Consider the following 20,279-nt stretch of genomic DNA (forward strand, 5'->3'; position numbering starts at 1 on the left):
AAAAAAAAAAAAAAAAAAAAGGAGAAAATTTAAAACATGGGAGGTTCGCATTATTTTGTCTTTGACTTTAAATATCTAAAACTCTTCCGTTGTTGGTTCCCTGTGAGTCTTGACTGATGATGTGATGCCTCTTCAAAGGCCAACACTGATGTTTAGCACCTCCCCTCTTCCTGCCCCAAGCAAGTGGCTTAGTGTGTTTCTAACCCTCTTATTAAACCAGACTTGGTGCTTATGTATCACAGCTGTGAATTAAAGCCTGGCAATGAATTGTGTATGCAGGAGTTATTTTTTTAATAGAGAAAAGTGAGAATTTATGAAAATTATCCTGTAATGAGTTTTCAGTCCAGTCACTTGGGATCCAAGACTTCCTGCTGCTGTCATACCTGTCTGTGTCAGCACGAGCTGCACCAGCTCCCACTAAAGCCCACGTTTCTCTTCTTCTCCAGCTCGCTGGCCTCTCTCCTTCAGCAGGAGGACAACCGAGTTATGTTCCCTGTTTTCCCTCTTAGTGGCACACAACCTTTGAGCTCTAGCACTGGGTGCCCTGTTTCTTTATTATAACTTCAACTGGGAATTCTTCTTTTCTAGGCAGCTCCCAAAGAGTGCCCTGGGGAACTGCTCTTTAGAAAAGTAAAGAAGAGAAAGGAAATCAAAAAACAAGAATTAAGAAATTAAAGTCAGGGCTTCCCTGGTGGCGCAGTGGTTGAGAGTCTGCCTGCCAATGCAGGGGACACGGGTTCGTGCCCCGGTCCGGGAAGATCCCACATGCCGCGGAGCGGCTGGGCCCGTGAGCCGTGGCCGCTGGGCCTATGCGTCCGGAGCCTGTGCTCCGCAGTGGGAGAGGCCACAACAGTGAGAGGCCCGTGTACCGCCAAAAAAAAAAAAAAAGAAAGAAATTAAAGTCAGAGTCCTCAGGCAAGGACTCAATTTCTGAGGGTAAAAAAGTCCTGGGAGCAGAATGAGGCAGGCTTTGTTGCAGTGGCCAGAGATTGGAAATACCAAGTCAGGCTTGGGGCCAAATGACAAATACGTGAGCCAAGGAGTTCATTTTCAGTGCAAAGGGTAAATCTCTCTAAACCCAGGAAGAATCATTTAGATTATAAATAAAGGAACACAAAAGTGGGTGTGACAGACTGGATCTGGTGCCATTCACATATCCGGAGAAGTTGGATGGTAGGGGGAGTAAGAAATAAAACATAGAAAATTTTGTCATTCTACCTGTTATTTTACACCGGAAGCATGCCCGAGGGCAAGGAGTGTTTGAAAGTACTGGGGTGGGATGGGCTGGGGTTAGGGGTGCCCAGTTACAGGCTCTGAAGGAGCCCGGGGTTGGGGGAGGCTGAGTACAGGGCTTGCTGACGTGGCAAACAGAGCTGTCAAGTCATGCGGCAGGGGGCGGGCCATGAGTAGAAAGGGCCAACCAGATGAGGACTGCCTTTCTCTACGGAGGCAGTGCCTTGTGCTTCTAATTGCTTCTCTAGGCCTAGTCATCTCCCCTGTCTTGCCAAGTCTGCCTCTTTGGGTGAGTGGCTCCAGCTCTGTTTTCAAAGGCTCCTTTTTACCTGAACAGAGCACCCTGGCCCATTGGAGATCCGCGTTCAGGTAGGGCTCACGCACCCGGGCCCCGTCCCCTGAGTCGTCCAGCCCAGAATGGGGCAGGTCATGATAGAAAGGAGGGTCCCTTTGTAACTGGAAAATTGTTTGTGGCTCCTGCCTCTTCATCTCTAAATCCTTTCTTGCCACCCGCTAAAGGAGAACTCCCAAGTATCAATGTATTGGAAACAAAGCCCGAAAAATCTAAGTCTCAATCTGTAGCCCAGTAGAACCAAATGTTTCTAGGAGGGCACCAAAACCAGGTCGGTCCCAGGAGACAAACTAAATAGAGAACGACAGCCGATGGGATAAGTTTTGCAGGAATTTTACGTACAGCACCAGCAGAGGCACCAGTATCATTTCTTTGATTATCAAATCTGTGAAAAAGATATTTAGTTCAGATCGAAAGTGTCTGATTCTCCCTGGCCCTGACCCCTCAGCAGCCCTCCCACCCCATCTGCCTTTGGACATAACTGGAATGGGGAGTGGGATAGGATAAGAGGGCACAAATCGCTCCTAAATCTGTAAGCATCTGTCTGAACTCCAACGAGTTCAGCTGCCTCATGAAAGAAGCTTCTCTCCTTACGGCGAACCACAAGGCCGTGGATAGTCGTGTGTGCGTGGCGCCTGCTTGGTTAACCTATGGCCAAGTCACCTTTGCCTTTAGTCCAGTGTGGTTCATGGTTCTGCCATCTAGTCAGCTACACAGTCAACAACTTGGGGGTCCTCTTACCCCCACCAAATGTAGGGAGTGGTCAGACCCTAATGCTTTGGCCTCTTAATACTTAAGTCAGCTGCCCCTCCCCAGGCTCTTCCACCTCTCGTCCAGTATGGTGGCCAAGTGCACATGCCCAGCTGCACCGGCTTGTGCCCTTGCCCCGCACTGCCCTTTCCTGCCTGCTCATTTTCTAAACCCTCCTTGTGAGACCTTTATGTTTCCTTGGATTGAACTGACTGTTCCCTCCTCTGGGGCACAGCCAGAGCCTATGGGAACTTACACCCCAGCACCTCTGAAGGAAGCAGCTTTATTTAACTTGATTATTATATGTGTGTATCTACCCACGTGAAAATTAATTTTGCACGGACAGTTATTAGATTTTTAAAAGTTTGTGCGTGAATGCCCACGTTCTTTATAGTCATCTATTTTTCTGTGTCATTGGCTTTCAAGCTATTTTGTCCTAACCTGTAAGAAATATAGTTTATGGCATGATCTAGATTTTCTTCCTCCCGCCTCTCTCTCTTTCCTTGGCTCACACAAAAGTTTTACACTACTTACATTCGCAGTGTGTTCTGTTCCTTGATTTGTTTCTTTGCTACACTCTGTTCTATTTAACTTTCAAAACGCTGTTTGTGACCACTAATTGATTATAGTTTGAATAACACTGATCTTTGGTTAACTTTTCCAAAAAGTCTTTGAACTGAACATTCTACCAGCTTAATACCTGGTGTTTAAATTTAAAAAGATTCCACAGACAATTAATGTTAGGAAACGTCCTGCTCTCAGAGAGCCCCGAATACACAGCTTAGCTGCTGAAGGCTCTAAGCTGTCCTGCACTTAAAACTTGGTGAGCATAAAACACATTAATTGCTTCCTACCAATGAACTTCAGGGAATCAGTGGTGTTTCTGGAGCCCGCAAGATTAGAAAACACTGAACTACACTGATCTAGGGATTCTGAATGATGACTCTATATCACAATCTGTTATCACAGATCTCTATTTTTAGATGTTCCTTTGCCAGGCACTCCACCCCCGTGCCTGCACTGAAAAGTGTGGTATTTTCACAAGCATAGCTTTCAGTGCAGTCAGTGAATTCTCAGAGAATTTGGCCTACAGTGAAAATTGCGTACTTTGTCACCTTTCCCTTTTGGCCAGGAAGTTTCGTGTTAAATCAAACCCTCAGTTGCCGTAATAATAATAGACTGAACTATATGACTGCCTTTTTTGTGGATCAGAAATGGTTGAATGTGGTTCAAATTAATATTTAGCCTAACTGATTTATAGACTCACTTCTTCCCTCCATCTGGTTTCAAATTTTACTTTGCTAATTTAAGAGCCTGATAGAATGTGTGCCTTTCATTGTAAACTATTTAATTCTTTTGGGAAGCAAATGGGATATAAATTTTACTAAGTAAACAGAGTCCAGCTGTAATGCCCCATTAACCAATAGAGTGTTTAAAATACAGATTTTTTTTCTGATTTCCCTATTATTCAATAATTGGTAAATGCTATGCATTTTGCAATGAGGAGTATTTTGAGTGTTTTTTTCCCCCCTGTACAATCCCTGGGTGGCTTTAAGAACAGCAAATTTTAAAATATATCTTTGCAGACAATTAGTATTTATTGACCAATCCAAATGACATTTGTGGCTTTCTCCAGGATTTAGAGAATAATAGTGTCACAGAAATCACCTCAGCCCTTAAGGTACCTGCTTTACCAGACTAGTTTTCTCCACCACCAGGGATCTCATTACAAAGATAAACAGCAATTACTAAAAAGCATTACATCTAATGGATGGTGTGGAATTTCTTAATATATTTCCCCCTGCAAATTTGGTGGCCTAGAGTAATTGTCTGTGCCCCTTTATTGCCTAGAGGAAATATTTTGATTTATCTCTATATAGCTTCTAGCTTGAGTTGCTTTGGGTTTTGTTGTTGTTGCTCGACTCAGGAGAAACTGTAGAAGATATTTATTAAGAAAGATAGGGGGGGCTTCCCTGGTGGCGCGGTGGTTGAGAGTCCGCCTGCCTATGCAGGGGACACGGGTTCGTGCCCCAGTCCGGGAAGATCCCACATGCCGCAGAGCGGCTGGGCCCGTGAGCCGTGGCCGCTGAGCCTGCGCATCTGGAACCTGTGCTCTGCAACGGGAGAGGCCACAGCGGTGAGAGTCCCGCGTACAGCAAAAAAAAAAAAGAAAGAAAGAAAGAAAGAAAGAAAGATAAAGCCTAATCCTATTCGTTAAATTCACTAAGTCAAGGGTTGAAATAAAAGGGAGATAATTTTTTTTAAATAAAAGATATGGTTTTAATATGTCTATACTGTACGAATTAGAGTGCTTCTTTAAAAAAAAAAAGAGAAGATGGTGTATATCTTAACTCTTTAAATCTTGGGTCACTTGTAATCATAATGTTGTCAATCATTGTCTTATGCCTTGAAATCATGCTGTTAAAACAGATTATAGCAAAGAGGTAGGTTAATCAGGGCAGGAGGAGAACAGAAATGGCTGTCATCATCCGGAAGGGGCACCATTTTTCTTTTTTTAAGCTTTACAATTTAACCATAATTGTACCTGTGTATTTTTAAATGATCTATCAAGGTGGCTTTCATCATGTCCAAGGCCATATCGTCCTTATTCCTCCCTTGAAGTGTCAAGCTGTGGAATTTCTTTTCTCCCTCCTTCGTCCTCTCTTGTATGGTCCCATCTGCCTCTCTGGGAACTTAGTAGACACCCATGTATTAAGTCCCCAATATGTGTCAGCTACTATGCTTGGCACCAAGGATATAGCTCTGAACAAGCACTTCATGGTTCCTGCCTTCATGGGCAGTACTAAGTGGAATAGTAATAGGAAGTAATTAAATGAGTTCTTAAGTCCCATGAAGTACTTTGTAATATAACTACCAAGCCCTATACAAGTTTTAGATGACATTGTTGTCCTTATGACTTAGGATCCCACCTTTTCTGTCACTTTGTAATATAACTACCAAGCCCTATACAAGTTTTTGTTTGTTTGTTTTTTGTTTGTTTGTTTCCTGTACAAGTTTTAGATGACATTGTTGTCCTTATGACTTAGGGTCCCACCTTTTCTGTTAGCCTTTCTGTCACTGTTTGCATCACTCAGCACTGGCTAGGTTATGCTTCAGTAACAACCAAAAGACTCAGTAACAGTCCTCATTCTACTAAATGTCCATGGCATGTTGGCTGGAGGTACTGCTCCTTGTAGTATTGTCCTCATTCTGTGTCCAAGGCAGACGATACAGTCACTATTTAGACTAGAGTATTGCCAGCCATGGTATCAGGAGGAAAAGATGCATTGACTCTTAAAATTTCTGCCTGGGAACAACACTTAACCCTTTTGTTCACATTTCACTGGCCAAAGCAAAGTTACGTTACCAAGCCTGACTTCAGGGGATGGGGAGATATACTTCCCTAGGAAGGGGACTGGATATTCACATCACTGCAGTGCCCTATGATCTCTTTTATCTCCGTAGTCATGTAGATCTTAGTGGCACTTCATCTTTCAACTTTGTGCTGTTACTTAATGTTGTAAATGTGTGCGTCTCCCCAGTTAGATTGTAAGTTCCCTGATAGCCAGCACCATGTTTTTATACTTCCTTGTATGTAACTCAGCCTGATGCTGTCCTTACATTAGGTGCTTAAAAATGCTTTTAGTTGTAAGGAGAGAAGGGAGAATAATCAGAACTCTTTCCATGTTTTTTTTTTTTTTAATTAATTTTTTATTTTTTTTTTGGCTGCCTTGGGTCTTTGTTGACGTGCATGGGCTTTCTCTCTCTTCGTCGTGGTGCACGGGTTTCTCATTGCAGTGGCTTCTCTTGTTGCGGAGCACCGGCTCTAGGCACGCAGGCTTCAGTATTTGTGGCAGGCAAGCTCTAGAGCGCAGGCTCAGTAGTCGTGGTGCACGAGCTTAGCTGCTCCACCTCATGTGGGATCTTCCCAGGGCCAAGGCTAGAACACATGTCCCTTGCAGGCGGATTCTCAACCACTGCGCCACCAGGGAAGCCCTCCATGTTTTAATATAATGCTTTATAGTTTAAGGCTCTGTGTACACTATCTCCTTTAATCTTTTCAGGGACCAAAGGACATAGTATTATGCCTTTAACATATCAGGAAAATGAGACCCAGAACTTGCACATGACTTGCTTAGTGTTACACCAGAAAAAAAGTGATTGAGCTATATCTGAAACCATGAACTCTAACTCCTGGGCCAGTGGTGTTTCCTACTCCTTGTAGTTGTTAATATGGTCACCCCAATTTTTTTTTTACTTGTGCTGAGGATCACACAGGGGAGGGGAGAAGGAAGCTTCAGAAAAAGAGTTGAAAGCTCCTAACCAGGATAGGGGTATATCTCCTGGCGTTTGGGTCATAGCAAAGCTGAAGGGGCCACACAGCAAAAATCCCAGCTAGAATTCAGCAGGTCAGTGTCTTAGTTTATCTAAGGCTGCTGTAACAAATTATCACAAATTTGCTGGCTTAAAAAACTACAGAAGGGCTTCCCTGGTGGCGCAGTGGTTGGGAGTCTGCCTGCCGATGCAGGGGCCGCCGGTTCGTGCCCTGGTCCGGGAGGATCCCACATGCCGCGGAGCGGCTGGGACCGTGAGCTATGGCCGCTGAGCCTGCGCGTCCGGAGCCTCTGCTCCGCAACGGGAGAGGCCACAACAGTGAGAGGCCCGCGTACCGCAAAAAAAAAAAAAAAAACTACAGAAATTTGTTCTCTCACAGTCTGGAGGCCAGTAGTTCAACATCAGTCAGTTTCATTAAGCCAAAGTCAAGATGTGGGCAGGGTCCCACTCCCTCCAGAAGCCTGGGGAAGAATCAATTCCTTGCCTCTTCTTCCAGCTTTTGGTTGCTGCTGGCATTCTTTGGCTCCTCCCATTTATTTTTCTTAGTGAATCTAAAAATACACAATGTTTATTAAATAATTAATCGTCCTTTCCTAGAAGGGTTATTTCATTTCACAGATGAGCATTTTATTGCCAGAGTACTATGTCTTCCTCCAAAATGATGTATAACATGATGTGGTACCTACATTTTTAGACACTTGAAAGTTTTTTCTCTCTGCCAGTTAAGCTTGAAGGTAATGTAGTGCGTATTCATTTGCATTTTGTTCCTTTCAAGAAATACAGATGTGCATAGTGGGGTGACCTCATGTTTTTCCATTTCTAAAGTAGTATATAGAACCTGATATGTTAGTGTACATGAATTCCAATAAATTTTAGTATTTACTAAATATTAGTATTTAGTGTTAAGTACCATAGGTAATAAGCCTTCACAACATTAAGGCTGTGAAGAAGAGTAAACAGTTATGTAATTGGCAAGGAAACTAATGCAAAAGTTTAAAGAAAGAAATACCAAAGCCAATTTTTTTCTCAAACGCTTTTGTGGTTTTACATACTTCATTGTCTGCCTTCAGAATCTAAAATTCTAGCCTAGTTTGTTTATAAAGCAGTCCCTTTAGACATTTGCCTTATTTTTAGGAAATGTTTATGCTAATGCTAGGTTAGTAAGTAGGGGTTATTCACCATCTTGGCTCTCATGACATGAAGGGCCTGAAATGCTGGGTGGAGAAGAGCCAGGAAACCAGATCCAGGCTTGGGTGAGGGGTTCTGTGATCTGTTAGTCATGTCTGCCATGGCCATGGAGTAGGACATAGGCATGACACAGCATGAGTATTGAACAAGTAATTATTGGAATTATTACTTCATCTAGGCCCTTACACAGTTGGCTTTCCCCAGAGTCATTGGTTAACAATAACTTTGATACAGGAAAGGTAAAAACTGAAAAAAAACAAAAAAAAAGAGGGGGTCAAATATCGAATACTCTCAGTACTTACCCAAGATGTCTGAAATTTGGTAATTTCTTGATAAATATCTATTGAAGGAAGAAAGGAAGGAGAGAATTATTCTAGAGTGCTGTGACCATGCATGCAATGGGAAAACTTGTTTTCAGTACCTGATTGTGAATCAGGAGGGCTCCGAGTTTGTAGCAGCTCCCGGCATGGAGCAGTTTACAGTGCTCAAAAGGACCAAGAACACCCCGTACATTCATTTGTGGGTAAAACAGCATAAATACAGTGTTTGAATATTAAATCTTTAAAACATTTGCATTGTCTAACAACAGACACATAGTGCTGGCAACAATGTGGCCTTTTGTGCCACACCACCGGAAGGAATAAAATGGATTTTTTTTTTTTTTTTTTTTTTTTTTTTAAGGGGGCCCAGCTCAGCGGCCATGGCTCACGGGCCCAGCCGCTCCGCGGCATGCAGGATCTTCCCTGACCGGGGCACGAACCCATGTCCCCTGCATCAGCAGGCGGACTCTCAACCACTGCATCACCAGGGAAGCCCTAAAATGGATTTTTAAGATTTGAATCCCAGCCCTTTCATCAAGTATTTATGTGTCCTTGGGCAAGTTATGTAACCCCCTCAGTACCTCTGTTTCCTCATCAGAGAATTACATTGCCTACCACCTAGGAGTAACTGGGTTACTCTTGGTAGGAGCTGAGAACAGTGTCTGGCACATACATAGTGAGAGCCCTGGTCCTTTTGCCCTCAGTTCCATTCCCGACCTCCCCTGCTGGCCTCTGCCCCTGCAGGCTGTGTATCCAGCCTCTGCCTGGGTTTGGCCACTGGAAGCGGTGAAAGCAGGAGGAAGGGAAGCCATGGTTCCTCTCCCCTCTCTTTACCTCCAGGCTGTGTCTCCTCAGGGCTCCAGCCTCCTCTGCACAGGCCGCCGTGGCTGTGACTCTGCTGGGTAGCCTCCACCTTCTTGGGCCCTTCAGTTTCCTGCTGTTGCTGATCTCTGAGTGCCTCCCTGTCTCCTGTTTGCTTTTCAACTCTTCCATCACCCATGTCACCAGTTCCATTAAATTCCATCTGCTTCAAATATTTAGAGCAGTTGTTGTGTTCATCATTGTGCCCCGACCGTTAGACTATGTAAACATTTACTGTCATTATTATTGTTGCTGTTGCTATTGTCATCATTGTTCCATACACCTCAGAGGAAACTCTGGAGGAAACTGAGACTCAGGAGGTGAAGTGAGTTAACCAGGATGCCACGGCTGGTGGGTGACAGACTCCATCATGAAACCCTTTTCACTCAATCTCTCCTTCTACGTACGGAGGCTTTGAATGGGCTGGTATCTTCGACTCTAATTAGTCTGAATTTACAATGTATGTCTTGCCTAAGGGCCCCCTTCCTTTTTGACTCCCACATACTGGAAGATGGCGTGCAGAGGAACAGCCATCCTCACAGCCAGTGACTGCTTTTGGGGTCATACATCACCAAGTTGGAACTGACCTCAGTCCTCATGGGGTTCCACACAGTGTGGGGTGGGGTGAAAGATCATTGATCACAGGCAACAGAAAATGATTTGAGTGATCTTAAGCCAAAGACGATTAGGGTGTCTTCTGGAACCCTGAGGCAGGGGGATGGCCAAGAGGACAGAACAGGGTCTGAAGTAGTATCAGGATCACTTCTATCTTTCACCTCTATTCTTGGCTTTGTTCTCGTCTCTGCTTCTTAGTTCTTATGGTAGAAAATGACCCCGTACATTTCTTTTCCAGCCAGTCTTGGAGTGTAGTCTCTCAATTTCAAATTCCTAAGGGAAGAGACTCATACCCAGCATAGACCAGGTGCCCATCCTGGTCAGACTGACTGGCCAGGTCACTTCATACAAGATGTCACCCGGGGGCCTGCTGCTGCCACGTAGGTTGGGGTGGTGTGGTGTTTTACAGAAAAGGGGATCACAGGTGTGCACTAGAGAGCCCATTTCAAGATTTCTAACAGCCTGATTCATAATCATGGGAAGCACAACTGCCATATCTGGGTGCCCACCATCCACCAGAGGCGGTGCTAATCACATTATATCTGGTTTTGTTTGTTTTGTTTTTTAAATTTTAATTCTTAATAACAGCGTTAGGAGGCAGGTTTTATTATTTGCATTTTGTAGGTGAGGAGAGGGCAAAGGGAAAACTACGCATTTGTGCAAAATAAGCGGGCCAACTAAAATGGTAAGGGTCTTTGCTTCTGGCGGGAATGAAAATACATCAGCTCAGAGTGGCAGCATTGGTTAGCTCATGCTGGTCAGAAGTTATGAGTAGTGGCTAAGTATACCTTTGATTAACAGAGAAGAGTGGCATGGGGACAAATCAAGCTAGCTTGTTATTTGTATAAGAAATATATATTAAAATAAGGGGTCCTTGGTGATTAAAATAATAAAATGGCTCATTGGTGGTTAAAAGGACCAATTTGGTCCAACTCCTACTCTTTGAAAATAAGGAATTTTGCTTGAGGTAAGTAAGTTGGGTCTTTTGTGGGAAGTTCCTTCAACTTCTGAGACGATTCAGAGTTTGGAATTACTGATTCAGTCTTCTGACTATATCAGGAGTGTTTAAATATACATTTTCCACCACTCAGTTAATAAGTCATGAATTCATTTAAATTTATCATCAGTGCACTCAGAAGTCATCAAAGTAGACTTTGAGCTGTGAGCATTTGCTTCTCTCCTCCTGGTTAATCCTGACATATCTCACATGTCGTAGTTTCCAAAATTCTAAAACTAGGAACACTTACTGTTAAAATTGATGATGAGATTGTTTGGGGTTTTTTTTGTTTTTGTTTTTGTTTTTTCTGGTACACGGGCCTCTCACTGCTGTGGCCTCTCCCGTTGCGGAGCACGGGCTCCGGATGCACAGGCTCAGCGGCCATGGCTCATGGGCCCAGCCGCTCCACGGCATGTGGGATCTTCCCGGACCGGGGCACGAACCCGTGTCCCCTGCATCAGCAGGCGGACTCTCAACCACTGCGCCACCAGGGAAGCCCGACTGTTTTGTTCTTAAAGAGAAATTATGAACTTGCTTAAATGATATAGTCTCCTCTCTTTCCATCAAAAAATTTTCTACATGAGTGGAGAAAGTGGAATGTATGGCCTAATAGGCAGTGATGCTCAAACTTGAGTACTCATCAGAATGAGCTGTAGGTCTCTGTAAACACAAGGACGGCTGAGTCCCATCCTCAAAATTTCTGATTCAGTAGCAACAAGTTCCCAAGTGAGGCTAATTTCATCCACGGACCACACTTAGAAAACCACTGCTCTAGGCTGAAGGGAGAATTTGCTGAGAATAGGCATAGTGCTTTCAGTTTTGTGGCTTTAAGAAAAAGTGATGGGGGTGTCAGATTTAAATGATTAGTCTGCTCAGTCAGAAGGCTCCACTCTTTGCTAGGAACTCAACCTGGATTATATGAGTTTCCTTTCTTTAGGGGGAAAGATAATACACAGAGGAGGATTTACTATTATGATAATGAAGCTTAAAATGTAGGGCCCCTTTCAAGGCCCTGGGGAGGGGGCCTATTGAGAAGTGCACGTGGTTTTTGTAAAATTTGCAAAAGGAAGATATTTTTGTATTCATTTTCTTAAAGAAGTCCCCAGAAATTGCCTAAGCTTTCGTTCCCATAAAACCTGAGTCACCTCTGATAATTAATGAATATAATTAACTGATATGTATACAAGGAATAGACTTTGTAACAAAGAGCGGTTTTTTGTAGGTTAAGCAATCTCTAAAAGTGTCAGTAATAAGGGGAAGTGGGGACATCATCTCAGAGGACATGTGAACTTTGTGTGGAAGTTACTTTAATTGAAAGAGTTCAATGGAGCATTAAGCAGATGAAAGTCCAAGGTGATCTTAGCTTGTCTACTAACTAATCAGCTTGCTGTGTGTGCTGTATCTTTATTTATTACATTTTATTTGTTTGTGATGAGAGCAGAAGATTTGGAGAAACGAGATAGGTTCCAGTTCTGGTTTCACCGCTTATAAATAAGTTCATTCATTCTTTCCGAACCTATTTTGTCTGTAAAGGGAGATGGTGATAATAATAATAGCCGACTTAATAGGGCTAATGGGATTCTGTAACGAAATGATTGATATGAGCAGATATTTGTTCATACCTGAAGATATAAAATGCTACACAAATGTTAGTAATTTGTAGCTATACAATGCTATACAAATAGTACACTAACAATTCATATTAATCGAATGATTAAATGGGCCATTCTCTTGGATCAAGAGTCAGCAAACTTCTTCTATAAAAGGCCAGACGATAAATACATTAGGTTGTATGGGTCGTTCTGTCTCTGTCTCAACTAGTCAACTTTACCACTGTTAGGCAAAAGTAACCGTAGACAAGATATAAATGAATGGGTGTGGCTGTGTTGCAATAAAGCTTTGTTTATTAAAAACAAGTACACCTATGCTCAGTGATGTACCAGAATTGACCCAAAAAGCCACAGTCCTTCCCAATTAGGAGCTTCCAGCTGAACATGAAGATAAGACAAATATTAGCAATTATAAATGATGTTTTTATTTAAACTCAACATTGAAGGATCAAAATGCTGGCACATTTTATCTGCTTTACTTTCCATAGGCCCCTGATGTAGCTGGTATCTCTTTGGGGGATGAGCAAAGTGGGGTGAAGGAGGGAGTCAAGGTTAAGAACAGTTAGGGGTCAGAATGCCACCTTGTTTCTTTTTACGCTTCCTGGCTCTGGAAGTGGCAATAACAAGGTGAGCTCCTGTTTAAACTCTCCTCTAGGATGAAGACTCAACAGCGAGCTCCTAAGAATAGAGGTTCGTGACCACCAAGGAAGTAGGTGGTTCTATTTTGTAATCTTTTAATTATTTTTAAAAGATCACTGAGATGCCCAGGTCTGTGAACTTTGGAAAACTAAAATAAACCAAAGGAGTTTTAGGAAACCCATCAAAAGACAATTGCCTATACATCTTTTTTTTAATTAATTAATTTATTTATTTTTGGCTGCATTGGGTCTTCATTGCTTCGTGTGGGCTTTCTCTAGTTGTGAGCAGCGGCTACCCTTCGTTGCAGTGTGCTGGCTTCTCATTGCCGTGGCTTCTCATTGTGGAGCATGGGCTCTAGGAGCACGGGCTTCAGTAGTTGTGGCTCGCAGGCTCTAAGAGCGCAGGTTCAGTAGTTGTGGCACACGGGCTTAGTTGCTCCGTGGCATGTGGGATCTTCCCAGACCAGGGCTCAAACCCGTGTCTCCCGCATTGACAGGCGGATTCTCAACCACTGCGCCACCAGGGAAGCCCCAATTGCCTATACATCTTAAAAGGGAAGTTAATCATGAACCATAAATAAAGTTGCTATAAACATTCACATACAAGTTTTTGTAAGAACATAAGTTTTCACTTCTTTTGGGTAAATACCGAGGAGTGAGATTGCTGGGTTGCATGGCAATGGCATACTTAATTTTATAAGAAACTGCCAAACTGCATTTTGAAGTCACTGTACCACTTTGTATCCCCACCAGCAGTGTCAGGGAGTCCTAGTTGCTCAGCATCCCCACCAGCGCTTGGTATTGCCAAGTTTTTGTTTGCTTGTGGGCTTTTAGCATTCTAAAATGTGTGAAGTGGTAACTCATAGTTTTAATCTGCATTTTTCTAACAAATAATTATATGGATTATATTTTTGTGCTTATGAAAACCTTCTGGTTTTCTCTGGTTTTGTCTTCTCTGATGAAGTGTATGTCTAAATTTTTTGACTATTTTAAAAAAAACTTGGTTGTTTGTTTTCTTATTATCAGTCTTATTCATAATTGCCCCAAACTGGAAACAACACAAATACCCATCAACTGTTAGATCAATAAACAAACAGTGGTATATCCATACATGAAATTCTCAACAATGAAAAGGAATGAACCACTGATACACTCAACAATTATGCTAAGTCCAGCCTCACCCTAATATCAAAATCAAACAAAGATATCACAAAAGAAGAAAATTGCATCACTGATAAACATAGATGCAAAATTCTCAACAAATTATTAGCAAACCAAATTCAACAACACATTAAAAGGATCATACACCATGATCAAGTGGGATTTGTCCAAGGGATGCAAGGATGGTTCAGTATCTGCAAATCAATCAATGTGATATACCACATTAACAAACTGAGGAATAACAATCATATGATCATCTCAATAGATACAGAAAAAGCTTTTGACAAAATTCAACATCAGTTTATGATAAAAACTCTGCATAAAGTGGGCATAGAAGGAACATACCTCAACATAACAAAGGCTATAGATGGCAAGCCTACAGCTAACATCATATTCAACAGTGAAAAGCTGAAAGCATGTCCTCTAAGGGCGGGAACAAGAGGAGGATGCTCACTCCATGCCACTTTTATTCAACATAGTATTGGAAGTCCTAGCTATAGCAATTGGACAAGAAAAAGAAATAAAAGGAATCCAAATTAGAAAGGAAGAAGTAAAACTTACTGTTTGCAGATGACATGATACTATACACAGAAAATCCGCAAGATGCCACCAGATACCTGCTAGAGCTTATCAATGAATTCAGTAAAGTTGCAGGATACAAAATTAATATACAGAAATCTGTTGCATTTCTATACACTAACAACAAACTATCAGAAAGAGGAATAAAGAAAACAACCCCTCGTACAATTGCATCAAAAAATATAAAATATCTAGGAGTAAATCTGACTAAGGAGGCAGAAGGCCTGTATTTGGAAAACTGTAAGACACTGATGAAAGAAATTGAAGACAACACAAACAAATGGAAAGGTATACTGTGTTCATGGATTGGAAGACTTAATATTGTTAAAATGACTATTCTACCCAAGGCAAATACAGATTCAGTGCAATACCTATGAAAATACCAATGGCATTTTTCACACAACTAGAACAAATAATTCTAAAATTTATATGGAAACACAAAAGACGCTTAATAGCCAAAACAATCTTGAGAAAGAAGAACAAAGCTGGAAATATCATGCTCCCTAGTTTCAAACTATACTACAAAGCTACAGTAATCAAAACAGTACTGGCACAAAAAATAGAAACATAGATCAATGGAACAGCATAGAGTGCCCAGAAATGAACCCATACTTATATGGGCAGTTAATCAATGACAAAGGAGGCAAGAATATACAGTGGGGCAAAGACAACCTCTTCAATAAATCGTGTTGGGAAAACTGGACAGCTACATGCCAAAAAATCAAAATAGACTACTCTCTCACACCATGTACAAAAATAAATTCAAACTATATTAAAGCTTAAATGTAAGACATAAAACCATAAAACTTCTAGAAGAAAACATAGGCAGTAAGCTCACTGACATTGGTCTTAGTCTTTTTTTTTTTTTTTTGGATATGTCTCCTCAGGCCAGGAGAACAAAGGCAAAAATAAACAAGTGGGACTAAATCAAACTAAAAAGTTTTTGCACAGTAAAGGAAACTGTCAACAAAATAAAGGCCACCTGAATGGGAATATTTGCAAACAATATATCTGATAACAGGTTAATATCCAAAATATACAAATAATTTCTATAACTCAATAGCAAACAATTATGCTAAGTCCAGCCTCACCCTAATATCAAAATCAAACAAAGATATCACAAAAGAAGAAAATTGCATCACTGATAAACATAGATGCAAAATTCTCAACAAATTATTAGCAAACCAAATTCAACAACACATTAAAAGGATCATACACCATGATCAAGTGGGATTTGTCCAAGGGATGCAAGGATGGTTCAGTATCTGCAAATCAATCAATGTGATATACCACATTAACAAACTGAGGAATAACAATCATATGATCATCTCAATAGATACAGAAAAAGCTTTTGACAAAATTCAACATCAGTTTATGATAAAAACTCTGCATAAAGTGGGCATAGAAGGAACATACCTCAACATAACAAAGGCTATAGATGGCAAGCCTACAGCTAACATCATATTCAACAGTGAAAAGCTGAAAGCATGTCCTCTAAGGGCGGGAACAAGAGGAGGATGCTCACTCCATGCCACTTTTATTCAACATAGTATTGGAAGTCCTAGCTATAGCAATTGGACAAGAAAAAGAAATAAAAGGAATCCAAATTAGAAAGGAAGAAGTAAAACTTACTGTTTGCAGATGACATGATACTATACACAGAAAATCCGCAAGATGCCACCAGATACCTGCTAGAGCTTATCAATGAATTCAGTAAAGTTGCAGGATACAAAATTAATATACAGAAATCTGTTGCATTTCTATACACTAACAACAAACTATCAGAAAGAGGAATAAAGAAAACAACCCCTCGTACAATTGCATCAAAAAATATAAAATATCTAGGAGTAAATCTGACTAAGGAGGCAGAAGGCCTGTATTTGGAAAACTGTAAGACACTGATGAAAGAAATTGAAGACAACACAAACAAATGGAAAGGTATACTGTGTTCATGGATTGGAAGACTTAATATTGTTAAAATGACTATTCTACCCAAGGCAAATACAGATTCAGTGCAATACCTATGAAAATACCAATGGCATTTTTCACACAACTAGAACAAATAATTCTAAAATTTATATGGAAACACAAAAGACGCTTAATAGCCAAAACAATCTTGAGAAAGAAGAACAAAGCTGGAAATATCATGCTCCCTAGTTTCAAACTATACTACAAAGCTACAGTAATCAAAACAGTACTGGCACAAAAAATAGAAACATAGATCAATGGAACAGCATAGAGTGCCCAGAAATGAACCCATACTTATATGGGCAGTTAATCAATGACAAAGGAGGCAAGAATATACAGTGGGGCAAAGACAACCTCTTCAATAAATCGTGTTGGGAAAACTGGACAGCTACATGCCAAAAAATCAAAATAGACTACTCTCTCACACCATGTACAAAAATAAATTCAAACTATATTAAAGCTTAAATGTAAGACATAAAACCATAAAACTTCTAGAAGAAAACATAGGCAGTAAGCTCACTGACATTGGTCTTAGTCTTTTTTTTTTTTTTTTGGATATGTCTCCTCAGGCCAGGAGAACAAAGGCAAAAATAAACAAGTGGGACTAAATCAAACTAAAAAGTTTTTGCACAGTAAAGGAAACTGTCAACAAAATAAAGGCCACCTGAATGGGAATATTTGCAAACAATATATCTGATAACAGGTTAATATCCAAAATATACAAATAATTTCTATAACTCAATAGCAAAAAACCAGTCCAATTTAAAAATGGGCAGAGGACTTAAATAGACTTTTCTCCAGAGAAGACATACAAATGCCCAACAAGTGCATGGAAAGGTGCTCAACATCACTAATCATCAGGGAAAAGCAAATCAAAACCACAGTGAGATATCACCTCATAGCTGTCAGAATGGCTATTATCAAAAAGACAACAAATAACAAGTGTTGGCAAGGATTTCGAGAAAAGGGAACCATTTGCACTGTTGGTGGGAATGTAAATTGGTGCAGCAGCTATGGAAAACAGTATGGAAATTCCTAAAGAAATTAAAAATAGAACTAACCTATGATCTAGCACTTCCACTCCTGCATATTTATCTGAAGAAAACAAAACACTAATCAGAAAAGATATATGCACTCCTGTGTTTGTTGCAGCATTATTTACAATAGTCAAGATATGAAAGCAACCTACATGTCTATCAGTTGATGAATGGATTAAGAAGATATGGTGTAGACTTCTCTGGTGGTACAGTGGTTAAGAATCCGCCTGCCAATGCAGGGGACACGGGTTTGAGCCCTGGTCCAGGAAAATCCCACATGCCACGGAGCAACTAAGCCCGTGTGCCACAACTACTGAGCCTGTGCTCTAGAGCCCGTGAGCCACAACTACTGAAGCCCGCGTACCTAGAGCCCATGCTCCGCAACAAGAGAAGCCACCACAATGAGAAGCCCATGCACCGCAACGAAGAGTAGCCCCCGCTCGCCACAACTAGAGAAAGCCCGCATGCAGCAATGAAGACCCAACGCAGCCAAAAATAAATAAATAAAATTTAAAAAGAAGATATGGTGCATATATATGCATACAAAGGAGTATGAGTCATGAAAAAGAATGAAATCTTGCCATTTGTGACAACATGGATGTACCTAGAGGGTATTATGCTAAATGAAATAAGTAGACAGAGACAAATACCGAATGATTTTATTTATATGTGGAATCTAAAAAACAAAACAAATGAACAAACATAACCAAACAGAAACAGAGTTATAGATACAGAGAACAAACAGGTGGTTGCCTCAGGGGAGAGGAGTGTGGAGGGCGGGGAAGAAGTAGGTGTGGGAGATTAAGAGGTACAAACTTCCAGTTGCAAAATAAATGAGTTGGGGGGGTATGAAATGTACAGTGTGGGGAGTATAGTCAATAACTACGTAATATCTTTGTGTGGTGACATATTGTAACTAGACTTATCCTGGTGAACACTTTGAAACATATAGAAATATCTAATCACTATGTTGTATAACAGGAACTAACATAGTGTGGTAGGTCAATTATACTTCAAAAACCAACGAACAAACTCATAGGAAAAAGAGATCAGAGGTGGAGGAGTAGGGAGGGGGGAATTGGATGAAGGCAGTCGAAACATACAAACTTCCAGTTATAAGATAAATAAGTGCTAGGGGTGTAATGTACAACATGATAAGTTAACACTGCTCTGTGTCATATGTGAAAGCTGTTAAGAGAGTAGATCCTGAGAGTTCTCATCACGGAAAAATCTTTTTCTATCTCTTTAATTTTGTATCTGTATGAGGGTTACTGTGGTACTCATTTCATGATGTATATGTCAAATCATTATGCTATACACCTTAAACTTACACAGTGCTGTATGTCAGCTATATCTCAATAAAACTGGAAGTTAAAAAAAGAAAGTTAGGAAAAAGACGTTGGGCCTTATAATAAAATTTATCCTTTCCTGCCCCAAAATTATGCTAAGTGATAAAAGCAAGATTCAGAAGCTCTATATGATATGATTCCATGTACGTGATATTTAGGAAAAGACAAAACTATAGGGACATAAACCAGAGCAGTGGTGGGCTCGAGATGAAGGAAAACATAATTTATTTCAAGAACTTCTCTTGGTTTCACTCTACCAGCTCCTACCCTGTTACCCCTGCCCCACCTTCCCAGCCATGGATTTAGTATCAATTTAAGGTAGAGTTTCTAATGCAAAACACAAACATGATTTTTCTCTCATTTTAATCATGGAAATTGCTGGCGAACATGCATTTCCCTTGGCCCTCCAGTGTCCCTGCTGAGTGAGCATGAGGACAGTCTGGAGGTGTCTTCATCCTCCTGCTTTCATTGCCCCTGCGCCACCTTGCAGTTCTGTGTCCCAGAGAGAGCAAGCCCTGGGGCTGAGAAGGAAGATGGTTGAGCAGACGCAGTTTAAGAATTGAGTGTTGTGTCGGTTCTGTTAGGATCCTGAATCCTCGAGGGTAACGGTTTATGCTCACTGCCCACCACGGAGCAGTTGGCAACGTGAGAACTGTCAAGCGGGGAGGGGGGCCCGGGGTGGGGGGAGGAGGGATAAGTCAAGTATCTTTAAAGTACACTGAGTGCCGGGGAGTTGCCCACTGTCTTTTGTCTAATAGGAGGTTCCATCTGCTGAATATTGCATAAAGAAAATGGGCTAGGTAGGGCTTCACTGGTGGCGCAGTGGTTGAGAGTCCGCCTGCCGATGCAGGGGACATGGGTTCGTGCCCCGGTCCGGGAAGATCCCACATGCCGCGGAGCGGCTGGGCCCGTGAGCCATGGCCGCTGAGCCTGCACGTCCGGAGCCTGTGCTCCGCAACGGGAGAGGCCACAACAGTGAGAGGCCCGCGTACCGCAAAAAAAAAAAAAAATATTCTCTAGAGCTGAGTTAAAAGAGATACTGTAGTAAAACCTGGAGGTCTTTTAGAATAGAGGTCACACCCTTGTGTAAGTGCAAACAAGTCTTCTGCTGCATCTGATGTTTTGTGGGGCAGTGGGGCTTTTCCTTTACAAATGCACGTTATGGATTCTTCCAAGAGCAACCATCAAAGTACACAGTCCTTTAAAATAAGTTGGGAAATATTACTCTTGGTCCACCACTCCTTGGCTTTCATTGCCAGTTTCATTGTAGATCTGAGGGCTGCATT

The 20,279-nt window shown here is 41.5% G+C and overlaps 1 protein-coding gene across 13 annotated transcripts in view; it reads left to right on the forward strand.

Annotated features, from left to right (window-relative positions):
• APBB2 (amyloid beta precursor protein binding family B member 2) overlaps positions 1-20,279 on the forward strand; it is a 369,238-nt gene that overhangs the window by 309,333 nt on the left and 39,626 nt on the right. The window lies entirely within an intron of this gene.

Source organism: Neophocaena asiaeorientalis, unplaced genomic scaffold (assembly GCF_003031525.2).
Source record: "Neophocaena asiaeorientalis asiaeorientalis breed wild unplaced genomic scaffold, Neophocaena_asiaeorientalis_V1.1 scaffold39, whole genome shotgun sequence".
Taxonomy (NCBI): domain Eukaryota; kingdom Metazoa; phylum Chordata; class Mammalia; order Artiodactyla; family Phocoenidae; genus Neophocaena; species Neophocaena asiaeorientalis.